The 13,051-nt window shown below is 47.9% G+C and overlaps 1 long non-coding RNA gene across 1 annotated transcript in view; it reads right to left on the bottom strand.

Annotated features, from left to right (window-relative positions):
- The window catches only part of LOC104681836, a 147,261-nt gene extending 134,392 nt beyond the window's left edge, over positions 1–12,869 (bottom strand). Inside the window, exon 1 of the long non-coding RNA XR_750616.1 lies at positions 12,792–12,869. This is a non-coding gene — a long non-coding RNA (uncharacterized LOC104681836). The remainder of the gene's footprint in view (positions 1–12,791) is intronic.
- Positions 12,870–13,051: the final 182 nt, after the last annotated feature.

The following is a 13,051-nucleotide window of genomic DNA, read 5'->3' as shown; positions in this document are numbered from 1 at the left end:
GAACTCCTGACCTCTGGTGATCTGCCCACCTTGACCTCCCAATGTTCTGAGATTACAGGCGTGAGCCACCGTGCCTGGCCCACCTCAGCCTCTTGAGTAGTTGGGACCACAGATGCATCCCACTATGCCCAGTCAATTTTTATTTTTTGTAGAAACAGGGTCTTGCTATGCTGTCCAGGCTGGTATGGAACTCCTAGGCTCAAGCAGTCCTGCCTTGGCCTCCTAAAGTGCTGGGATTACAGCTGTGTGCCACTGTGCCTAGCCCAGATCAATTTTTATTTTTATTTTTATTTTTATTTTTGAGATGGGGTCTCACTCGGTCATGCAGGCTAGAGTGTCATGGCGTGATCTCAGCTTACTGCAACCTCCACCTCCTGGGCTCAAGCGATCCTTTCTGCCTCAGCCTCCTGAGTAGCTGGGATTACAGACAAGAGCCACTACAACCTGGCTAATTTTAGTATTTTTTGTAGAGATGGGGTTTCATCATGTTGTCCAGGCTGCTCTCAAACTCCTGGACCCAAGCAATCCTCCTACCTCAGCCTCCCAAAATGCTGGGATTGCAGGTGTGAACCACCGTGCCCAGCCCAGATCAATTTTTATTTTATTTATTTATTTATTTATTTATTTTTTGAGACGGAGTCTCGCTGTGTCGCCCAGGCTGGAGTGCAGTGGCCGGATCTCAGCTCACTGCAAGCTCCGCCTCCCGGGTTCCCGCCATTCTCCCGCCTCAGCCTCCGAGTAGCTGGGACTACAGGCGCCCGCCACCGCGCCCGGCTAGTTTTTTGTATTTTTAGTAGAGACGGGGTTTCACCGTGTTAGCCAGGAGGGTCTCGATCTCCTGACCTCGTGATCCACCCGCCTCGGCCTCCCAAAGTGCTGGGATTACAGGCTTGAGCCACCGCGCCCGGCCTGGATCAATTTTTAAAAAGATACAATTAGACTCACTACATACTTCTTAGTAGGCACAATGGAAGCTGGAACAAAACTAGCGACCAAGAATTCTATTCAAGAATTCAAATATGAAGATGAAATAAAGTCATTTTCAACCCAATAAAAACTGATAGAATTTACTACCAACAGACTCTTACTAAAGGAAATTCTAAACAATGAATTTCAGGCAGAAGGATGTCAATCTTAGATATATGCTCTTATAACAAGGAACAGTGAAAAAAGAGATTGGTAGCTCTGTGGGTGAATGTGAGTAACAATCTGACTGTATAAAGAAACACTAATACTGTCTAATCTGGCCTGAGGGAAGAAAAAAAAAGAATGAAAACACCGGACTACAGAATATAAACGTGTATGTGTCGAGGTAAAGGGAGACAGCAGAGATTGAAGTTAATGCAATTTAAGGTCCTTGTATTCAGGTTTTTTTTTTGTTTTTTTTTTTTTTTTGGCGGTGGCGGGGATGGAGTCTCGCTCTGCCACTCAGGCTAGAGTGCAGTGGTGCGATCTCAGCTCACTGCAACCTCAGCCTCAGCTTCCCAAGTAGCTGGGATTACAGGCACGTGCCACCACACCCAACTAATTTTTGTATTTTTAGTAGAGACGGGGTTTCAACATGTTGGCCAGGCTGGTCTTGAACTCCTGACCTCAGGTGATCGACCCTCCTGGATGGCCTCCCAAAGTGCTAGGATTACAGGCATGAGCCACTGCACCTGGCCAGGTCCTTGTATTCTTTAGGAGGATAGAAACTGTGATTGGTTTTTTTTTTTTTTTCCAGACAGGGTCTCTGTCACCCAGGCTGAAGTGCAGCGGCATGATCTGGGCTCACTGCAACCTCTGCCTCCCAGGTTGAAGCAATTTTCCTGCCTCAGCCTCCCGAGTAACTGTGACTACAGGCACCTGCCAACACGCCCGGCTAATTTTTGTATTTTTAGTAGAGACGGGGTTTCACCAGGTTGGCCAGGCTGGTCTCGAACTCTTGACCTCAAGTAATCTACCCACCTCGGCCTTGTAAAGTGCTGGGATTACAGGTATGAGCCACCACCACGCCCGGCCTATGATTAACTTTTTTTTTTTTTTTTTTTGAGGCGGAGTCTTGCTCTGTCACCCAGGCTGGAGTGCAGTGGCCGGATCTCAGCTCACTGCAAGCTTCCCCTCCCGGGTTCCCGCCATTCTCCTGCCTCAGCCTCCCCAGTAGCTGGGACTACAAGCGCCCGCCACCTCGCCCGGCTAATTTTTTGTATTTTTTAGTAGAGACGGGGTTTCACTGTGTTCGCCAGGATGGTCTCGATCTCCTGACCTTGTGATCCGCCCGTCTCGGCCTCCCAAAGTGCTGGGATTACAGGCTTGAGCCACCGCGCCCGGCCTATGATTAACTTTTAAGTATCTAGAGGATCCACTAAAAGAAGAGATGGAGCGACTATAACTTCCTAGGCAATGGGAAAAAAAGAGATGATTAAAAAAAAAAAAAAAAAAAAAGCCCAATCCATAAGACAGGAAAGTAGAAAGAAACACAAAAATAAAAACCAGGACAAAGAGTAGAAAGAAATCTGACTAATTTGATAATTTTCAATACTCATATTAATGCAAGCAAACTGAAATGTACTCCACTGTAGTGAAAACAGTGAAAAGACAAAGCTTGTCCGACTTGCTAGGAAACAAAATCCAGTCATACGTGTGTATCACGAGCAAAACAAAGGAGTCAGGGTAAATGACTGCTAAACTTTCCTCTTGCTGTTTCCAGCCTATATAGTTTCTCCATAAAGTCAAGCAGAGCAAATGTGGTCATTTGAGGAGAGGTCATTTGATAAAGAAACTATTTGCAAACATAATACTTTGCAGAGTGTAGGGAAACTACAGGGATGGTACAGCACCCTGGAACCAGGAACAATAGGGTTCCACTATCACTCCGAAAACTGAAGGGGCAGCATGTGGATGGGCAGTTACCAGAACCCATTGCGGTCCTTGCAAGCCATTCTTCACTCTGTGGCCAGAATGAGCTTTTCAAAATGCAAATTAGATCTTGTCATCCCCTAACACAAATACTTACACACATATCCACGGCTTCAATTCCTTTAGTAGCATCCCATTGTCCTCGTGAAGCATAAAAGTGTAGTTTTTTGGGGGCCCCTCAGCATGGGGCCTGTCCCCCATATTTCTAGCTCTTCCTGGGACCAGGGTCCACCTCATTTTCAGTCCTGTAGTCACACTGGTGATTTTGCATTTCCTTGCATTCACCATGATCCCTTCAGCCTCAGGACCTTTGCATATGCCATCTTCTGCCTGGAATACTTCTCACTCCACCCTCCAAACCCCACTTAACACCATTCATCTTTTAGCTCTGAGCTGAAATGTCGCTTGCTAGAAAAACTTTTCCAACTCTGTCCTCATTATATACCTTTGGAACATTACTGCCTCTCCTACAGAAGACTTACTGTTGTTGTCATTTCCTACTTATATTTATGCAATTAATTTTTCTTTTTTTTAGAGACAAGATCCTGCTCTGTCACCCAGGCTGGAGTGCAGTAGCACAATCATGGTTCACCGCAGCCCTGAACTCCTGGGCTCAAGGGTTCCTCCTGCTTCAGCCTCCCAAGTAGGTGGGACTACAGGCGCACACCACCACGCCTGGCTAATTTGTAATTTTTTGTAGAGATGAGGTCTTGCTATGTTGCCAAAGTGCTAGGGTTAGAGATGTGAACCACCACACCTGACCATATTTGTGCAATTATTTGACGCATGTACGTCCCACTAGATTGGAAGCTCCATGAGGGTGAGAATGGCACCCTTTTTGTTCACTGCTATACAGTGGCTGGCACCTAGCAGAAGCTCAGTAAATACTGATGAATGAAGGAATGAAAAATCCTCACCAGGTGTAAAGCGCTTTGTCCCGAAACAAATACTAAATACCCCAAGAAGCTTATCCCAGTTTCATTACACAGCTTGCATTCATTCATTCGCATTATTTATTTTGTAGAGACAAGGTCTTGCTATGTTGTCCAGGCTGGTTTTGAACCCCTGGGCTTAAGCGATCTTCTTACCTAGGCCTCGCAAAGTTCTGTGATTGCAGGTGTGAGCCACTGTGCCCACATATTATTCACTTTCCATTTCTCTGGGTCAGAGAGAATTAAGGGCAGCTTCCTTCAAGAGCCTCTGTGAAACATAAAAACAGCCCCTGGGCTTTTCATGACATGAACATGGTGGGAGAACCTCCAAGTCAGCGATGGCAGATTGGCCAGGCGTCCCAGCAAACCTGGTGGGCACTCAAGGCGGAGGACAGGGAGCCCCTCCCCATCTGGGCCCATCAGACCCAGAGCAAAGGCAGCTGGATTGAACAATCAATTAGGAGCCTTTTCAAGGATCCTAAATGGTGGCTGGGGCCATAGGCAATGGCACCTAAGTGACTGAGTTCCAGGCATTTTGGCAAAGTGGGGCTGAAGGAGTTTAGTTGGTTCCAGATGATTGCTAACCATAGAGAAACCCTCAGCTTTAAAATTCACACTTGGGAAAAGGACCAAAAGCATTTCCTTTGATTAACAAAATCTGCATCCTGTTCTCTGATTTGATTGGCTTTATACGTGGATGGTAATGACTATGCCTTGGCTTCCTATCCTTTTTTTTTTTTTTTTTTTTTTTGAGACGGAGTCTCGCTCTGTCGCCCAGGCTGCAGTGCAGTGGCCGGATCTCAGCTCACTGCAAGCTCCGCCTCCCGGGTTCACGCCATTCTCCTGCCTCAGCCTCCGGAGTAGCTGGGACTACAGGCGCCCGCCACCTCGCCCGGCTAGTTTTTTGTATTTTTTAGTAGAGACGGGGTTTCACAGTGTTAGCCAGGATGGTCTCGATCTCCTGACCTCGTGATCCGCCCGTCTTGGCCTCCCAAAGTGCTGGGATTACAGGCTTGAGCCACCGCGCCCGGCGGCTTCCTATCCTTAAAGAGGATGAAGATTTTTAGGCTCTTTAAAGGCATCAATAATAACAATATTTTTTTTTTTTTTTTTTTTTGAGATGGAGTCTCGCTCTGTCACCCAGGCTGGAGTGCAGTGGCCGGATCTCAGCTCGCTGCAAGCTCCGCCTCCCAGGTTCATGCCATTCTCCTGCCTCAGCCTCCCGAGTAGCTGGGACTACAGGCGCCCGCCACCTCGCCCAGCTAGTGTTTTGTATTTTTTAGTAGAGACGGGGTTTCACCGTGTTAGCCAGGATGGTCTGGATCTCCTGACCTTGTGATCCACCCGTCTCGGCCTCCCAAAGTGCTGGGATTACAGGCTTGAGCCACCGCGCCCGGCCCGATAATAACAATATTAACAGTAAGCTGGGCATGGTGGCTCACGCCTGTAATCCTAGCATTCTGGGGGGCCGAGGCAGGCGGATCACAAGGTCAGGAGATCGAGACCATCCTGGTTAACATGGTGATACCCCATTTCTACTAAAAATACAAAAAATTAGCTGGGTATGTGTGGTAGCACGCGCCTATAGTCCCAGCTACTCTGGAGGCTGAGGTAGGAGAATCGCTTGAACCAGTGAGGCGGTGTTGTAGTGACTGCACTCCAGCCTGGGCGACAGAGCAAGACTCAGTCTCAAAAAAAAAAACACAATAAAAAACAATAATAACAGCAGCAACTAACATATACTGAACATCACTCTGTGCCAGACTCTGTGCTAAGTTCTTGATTTTATATTTATATATATATAATCTCTTTTAAATCTTTGTGGAAATCAGCTCATATTGGTCCCCTGCCTAAAACCATTCAGTGATTTTTCATCGATCTTAAAATGCAAACTATTAACCACGGCCTTCAAATCCCTTATGACCTGGCTCTTCTACTGCGTTTCTCAAACAGTCCTCTCCCTTGGCTAGTCGGCTCCAGCAAAATCAACCTTCCTTCTGCTCCTTACATACACCAGGCTTGTTTCTGTCTCAGGCCCTTGCACCAGCTAGCCCTTCTGTGTAAAGCACTGTTCCTTCATTTGAGTCTCAGCTCAGCCATCACACTCCCTGATTTCCCTACCACCCTCACCTCCTTGCTTGACCACAGCCCCCTGATACCTCCAGAGCATGTATCACTATCTGAAATGATCTTAATTATTTGTTTAACTACCATCCCTCTCCCCTAAATAGAATGTACATTCCATGAGAGCAAAGCCTTATCTGTCTTGTTCACTTCTGAATTCTCAGTGCCCGAAGCAGAGCCCATTAGGCATTCCATAAACATTTCTCAAATAAAGGAATGGGTTAAAGACCCAATGAGATGAGCGCTCCTATTTTTACACTATTTGATAAAGGACCTGAAGCTTAGTGACATTAGGTGACTTGCCTGAAGTCACAGAGGTAGTAGATAGGTAGAGATGAGTGAGAATCTAATCCAAGCCTAGCTGACTCCAAGACTTGCATGCTTAATCAACCCAAACGGAGATTCATCCCATGAGTTGTGACTCAGTTTGGTCAGGCTGATGTCAAACTTCTGACCTCAGGTGATCCGCCCACCTTTGCCTCCCAAAGTGCTGGGATTACAGGCGTGAGCCACCGCGCCCAGTGGATGTTTAAATTTTATATGCTCCCCTCATTAGACTAAGCTATTTGAGAGCAAGGGATTCCTCTAACTCATTCATTGTTGTGTCCTTGGGGTCTAGCATGGTGCCTGGTATCTAGAAGGGGCTTAATTATTGGTTGAATGAATGAATGACCAAATGAAGTGGCATGAATGGAAGCCAGAGTAGTAAAGGTGGCCCAAAACACAAATGTCAAGTCAGAAAGAGGCCCAGCCCCCATCTCTCCCATGTAGTGCGAAAGCCAAGATCAGGCCTCCAGAAAGTCGCTGATCTAGATAAGTCCAGATGGGCATTCCTTATCCCTGTGCTTCTCCTGAGGGTCCCATTCTTTTATATAAAGGACACAGACACTTACGAGGTGTTTACTGAACCACCCTATGGGTTGGAATCATCATGCCCATTATATAAACAAGACTGAGGCTCTAAGTGATCAATAACTTGCCTAAGATCTCTAAGCAAACTAAGTGGCAGTACCCTGGGCCAAGTCCGTTTATGGAGTTCCCAAAGGCAGAGTTTGCCAACCACTGTCACATCTGAGTGTTCAAGGTTACCAGGGAATTTCTGTGATTTGCAAGCAAGGACTAAGGGGGTTACTCTTGGCCACTGGTGGGTTGTGGGATTTTTTTGTTTCGTTTTGTTTTATTCTTCATATTCACTGCTCACAATGGCTGTTCTGGATTTAGCTCTCACATCTGAAATGGACAGTGTGCTTGCATTTAAATGTGAATTTCAACAAATGCAAATTTGAACTGTGCCACAGAAATTCATGAGTGAAAACCAGGGGTCTTGGAGGAAGGGCAGGGAAAAGGAAACTAGTGACCTGTGTTACCATAGCCAAGTTCAAATCTTTAAAATTTCCGTTACACAAAACAACTAGAAGACCACAAAAATAGCTATGCACCTGGCTCTGAGCTAAGTTACTTGAAAAGCATCATGCCATTTAATGCTTACAGCAACCCTCTAAGTAGATGCTATGTATATTCCCTTCCTACAGTCAAGGCTTGAAGAGATTAAGAATTACGCCAAGTCGGCCGGGCGCGGTGGCTCACGCCTGTAATCCCAGCACTTTGGGAGGCCGAGGCGGGCGGATCACAAGGTCAGGAGATCGAGACCACAGTGAAACCCCGTCTCTACTAAAAATACAAAAAATTAGCCGGGCGCGGTGGCGGGCGCCTGTAGTCTCAGCTACTCAGGAGGCTGAGGCAGGAGAATGGCCTGAACCCGGGAGGCGGAGCTTGCAGTGAGCTGAGATCCGGCCACTGCACTCCAGCCTGGGCGACAGAGCGAGACTCTGTCTCAAAAAAAAAAAAAAAAAAAAAAAAGAATTATGCCAAGTCACCAAGTGTTTAACATGTCCCCCCCTTATAGAGATTCAAAAGAACCAACAGCATACACATTCAGCATTATATCACACTACCTGCTACCACTGAAACTCTTCAAACATATATTGGTCTTGGTTAAAATCAACCCGTTGGTCAACTATTTAAGGTAGCCAACCACACAATTAAAAACACTTTTTTTTTTTTTTTTTTTGAGACAGGATCTTACTCTGTCACCCAGGCTGGAGTGCAGTGGTGCCATCTTGGCTCGCTGCAGCCTCGACTTCCCACGCTCAGGTGATTCTCCCACCTCCACCTCCCAAGTACCTGGGACTACAGGCATGCGCCACCATGCCTGACTGACTTTTTGTATTTTTAGCAGAGACAGAGTTTCACCATGTTGTCCAGGCTGTTCTTGAACTCCTGGACTCAAGCAATCTGTCAGCCTCAGCCTCCCAGTGCGTTGGGATTACAGGCATGAGCCATCGTGCCCAACCTCAAAATGCTTTTGTCCTGCAAAAACTGTTCTAGTTAAAATATTGATGACAACTGCAGTATAATTGTTTTAACTTTTTGTCAATAAAGACTTTAAAATTTTTTTTAGATTGCTTTTCTCTGAGTTCTTGATGCACTCAGATAAATGAGCTTTTCTTGAAATTCTAATTATTTACATCAGAACAGCTGTATATGTTGAATAATCATCTAATATGTATTAGTTCAATCACGGCTTACTGCAGCCCCAATATCCCTGGCTCAAGCTATCCTCCCACCTTAGCCTCCTGAGTAGCTGGGACCACAGGCATGTACCACTACACCCAGCTTTGTTTTTGTTTTTGTTTTTTTCTGTAGAGATGGGGGGGGGGTCTCCTTACGCTGCCCAGGCTGGTCTTGAACTCCTTGGCTCAGGTGATCCTCCTGCCTCCCAAAGCACTGGGATTACAGGCATGAGCTATCATGCCTGGTTCAGGCGCTGTTCTAAGTGCCTTATGTTCAATACCGCATTCAAGCTCCGCTCAACCCTTTGTGGTAAGTACTGCTATCAGTTTTTCATATTATAGATGGGGAAACTGAGGCACATAAAGTCTGAATAACTTGTTTGAGACTATGGAGCATGTAAGGGCACAATTTAACCCTAGCAATCTGTGGGCAGTGCCTGTCCATCTGTCTTTCAAGCTGTCCAGCCCCAAAGCTGAAACAGCTGAAACGCTGAACCAGAAAGCTTAGGAGGTAGTGCCAGGACAGAGTTCTAACCTCTTGTTCTGACACATCCTCTCTTCCTCAAAAGACTAGGGTCCTCAAGGCTCTTTCCTGGTTCTGGGCCTTCTACCACTGAGCTCAGTCTGGCTGAGTCTGTATTCTGCAGATCTGAGCTCGGGGGAACTTTCTTGAGGGCCTCAGGCTGTGCCCCCCTCTTTTGCTCTCTGTACTTTGTATGCAGTGCTGATGTTAACTGTAATTAAGTGATTCTTTAATCAATTATTTGTTTAATGTCTATCTCCTGAACTTGACTATAAATGGTAGCAGTCCAGAATTTCTACATAGGTGGAAGAAGATAATCTGTTTGGGTAGGGGGGCCTTTGCTTCCATTGCTTAATACTTGCTAAGGTTGAGAAATGTCAATTGAACACACACAAATGAATGGGGGTTCTGATGGAGATTGCAGGAAGAAAGCACATGCCATCCTCACCTCTCCATGTCCTCTCTGTGGCATCACCACTGACTGTAAGCCCTGTAGAGCAAAATTTGTATCTGTCCCTTTTCTCACTATAACTGTTAACAGCTGGCACTATGCCTGACACGAGAAGTGTGTCACAAAAATAACACACACAAAAATAACAATTTTTTGTGGAATAAAATTTTAAAATGGAGGCTTGAACTTCTGCTCTGCAAAAGAGAGGTGACAAAATCAAGACCCAGCTTTTTGAAAAAATTTTACATATGAAAACATGCTGCACATAGGACTGGCACACAGTAAGTGCTCCAGAAATGACTGTCATTGAATTGGAATTCCTGACTCTCCTCAATCACACTAACTCATCTTCCAGGTCCTAGCAAGGCTAGGAGATTAATAAAAGACCAAAGCTCAGAATTGGACCTACTCTACTCCCTTGGCCACAATCTGATGGGAGTGAGGATGTTTTTATTGGAGTCAGGATAAAAGATTGTCATTAGCCCTGGCAGGAATGCAAAGTTGTTAGGATGTGCCTCTAGCAGAAAAGTTATACCTGGGGAGGACACAAGAGTAGCTTTGGCATGAACAGAATCAGATGAAATCAGTTAGAAAAATAAATCCAGCACAGCCCTACCGGCCACCCAATCCTAAAGAAGGAATATGATGTCTTCACCCTGCAATGGAGCAAATGCTTTGCATTCCCCAACCACCTTTCATTCTGTCCCCTCACCCCCTAAATTGTGGCCCCAGGGCTGCTGGAGAGGTTTAAAACACAAATCAGGATGTGTCAGACCTTGCTTAAAATCCTTAATAGGATGACATCTGAATTCCTCACCAGGCTCACTTCAAACTTGCTCATAAAGCTGTGGCCACAGAGGCCTTCTGTCAGTGCCTCCAATATGCCAAGCTTTTCCCACACATGGCCTCCACCCATGCTCCCTCTGCCTGAGATGTTTCTCCAGTCCTCCCTCAGATTCACTTCTCAGTCTTCAGGTCTCAACTCACAACTAGAAGCCGCCCTCTCAGAGGCATTCCCTGATGACCAAATCAGAATCAGCTCCTTCCACCATCCCCCACCTCCCCGGCAAGCAACATACCCCAGAGAAAGCTTATTTCCCTCCTAGCACTTATAACCTCAAGTTGCAGTCTGTCTTTTCAAAACACTGTGCGCTTCGCAAGGGCAGGGAGGGCTGTCTGTCCCTCACCACTGAGTCTCAGGAGTCAGGGCAGGCCCCACTACAGAATCGATCAAGGAATGAATGTATGAATGAATGAATGACTTTTTCATAACTGCTGCTCCAAACCATTCCTCAGCTTAGGTTCCAAGCACAATCAGAATATGACCTCCAGAGGCCTCCTAGACATTCTGAATCTCGCTGTACTTAAATAAGCATCAGAGGCCCCTCCCAGCTCAAGACTGGGAGCTCCTCCTTCTCCCCAACACAGACTGGGGTCTCCTTGAATTCTCTTTCAGGGAAGCTGAGAAAGACTATGAAATGTAATCCTGTCTGTCTCTTGAGTTTCTCTAATAAAGAAAAACAGGACAGCAAACCCCCTTCCCCCAGCTCCTCCAATCCTCCTTTTCTGCCATAGATTTAAGATTTATTTATTCCCATCCTTCTAATTTTTCAGCAAGGGCCATGGGTGAGCACCAGCTGGAAAATTACTGCTTCAACTTTCATTGTTTGAAATGCTTAAATGACATGCAAGAAACAGGATTTTAGGTCTGTGATGCTGAGAAGGGTTGGTAGCAAAGTAGAGCCAGGTTGCAAATATCTAGAAAATCTGTGCTACAATTTACTAGCTCTTCCATACACCCGGTGCAGGACCCTTGGCCTCCGTTTCTACAGCTGACAGAGAGGGCGATACTGAACTTCAACACCCTTACAGGGAAGTCCTGGACAGCTGCACCCATTGTTCTGGCCAAGAGTTCTCTTGCTCTTAGAGAAAAGTCTCGCCCCTGAAAGGAAGGCTGAGGTTCCCTAAGGGAGTCTGCTCTGCCCTCAGGAGCTGGGTAAGTACACGGAGAGGTGAGTCCGAATGGTGAGAAGGCATTTTAGACTACGACTCGGTGACCTTGGGCTGCCTGTCTAGAGTCCCAGTCCCAGCCCCAGGCCAGACCTCAGCCCTAGGCTGGGAGCCTTTCATTGGTTCCTCTGACAACAGCCAAGCACAATCCTATAGTGGCGTAGGAAGAAAAAGACTGCCACACAATCTCCCCGTGAGGCCAGAACAGCGGCAAGACAGACGTTACAAGGGACTCAGGGCCAAGCCCTGGCCCAGACTCTGCTCTTATCTACGCATCAAAGCCACCCCCTGCCCCGGACTTCCCGGAGGCTACAGGCTCCTCCGTTCCAGGGAGGAGCAAGGCCTGCCGCGAGGGCTCTCCGCCTTCCTAGAGTCAGGCCTAATGGCGGGGTCTTTTCTTTTCACCGGCTTGAGCTGATCCTCACCCCCGCCCCCCAACGCCACCATCATTAACAGCAAAGAAAGGATCCCCAGCCATTTCCATTTCCTCTGCGGCTCAAGAGCCCCGTTGTTATTTAATCCTGAGGCCACCCCGGCAGCATCCTCGGCGCGGCCGGCTCCACCCATCCACCTGGCCAGTTCTCGGCCGCTCCCACTTCCCCGGAGGGGAGGCTGGCGAGAGGTGGGGGATATTGGGGAAAGGCGCCTACAACAGCAAAGGGCCGTGGGCCTTCGGTGGACCGAGGCTTCTCAGGCCAGCGTCCTGTAAGAGCTAGGAAACCGACTGGGACAGAGAGAGGACACCTAGCTAGGGCGGCAGAGGGCGGGCAGACGCCCGGGCACTGCGGACATTGCACTGGGGCGGGGGGAACGCTGGGAGGCGAGAGCCAAGCTACCTCTGGCTGAAGTGCCAGAATCGCCCCGGGGGGTACTGGAGCCGGAAGAGGCCTGGGCCCAGTCACTGTCTACACCCAAGAAATGGGGGGAGGGGCGGCCAGCACTCACGAGAGATTCAGCCTCAGGAAAAGGAATCAGATTCACTCACCAATCCCCACCCCACCCTTTGATACGGATGATGGACATTTTCTTAATTTTTGGTAAACGCAGCTTCAAGATCCCTCCCGCCTGGCGTCTCTGGTCTAGAGCAAGAGAAGGCCCCCAGTAGGGGTCCTCCAGCCCCCTCTTTTGACTGCTTGCGGGAGGCAGAGATCTCCAGATCTAGGTATGTCCTCCCCCACCCTGCTCTCATCCCGGGATCCGGAGGCCGCAGCGCCCCCCCGCCCCCCAGCGACACTGACGGTTCCTGCCCAGGCCCGCAGTGGCGTGAAGGTTGCCTTTACCTCCTCTCGCAGGCTGGGAGGGGGTGCAGCCCGCGCAGCTGGCCCAGCTGCAGCAGTCGCCGCCGCCCTCCATTCATTAAAAAAAAAGAAAAAAAAAAAAAAAAGGCAATAACAACCTCCACTGGAACCTCCACCCCTCTTTGTAAAAGAACGACGGCTCCTGGAGGAGCTTGAGCCAGTCCCAGCAATCACGGGTTAAGATCTTTTCCCGCCCCCCATTCATAAAAAATGGAGCGCAACGCATGCGCGCTCGCGGTCTC

The sequence above is a fragment of the Rhinopithecus roxellana genome, chromosome 3 (genome assembly GCF_007565055.1).
Source record: "Rhinopithecus roxellana isolate Shanxi Qingling chromosome 3, ASM756505v1, whole genome shotgun sequence".
NCBI classification, from domain to species: domain Eukaryota; kingdom Metazoa; phylum Chordata; class Mammalia; order Primates; family Cercopithecidae; genus Rhinopithecus; species Rhinopithecus roxellana.
This window is presented reverse-complemented; position numbering and strand designations above follow the sequence as displayed.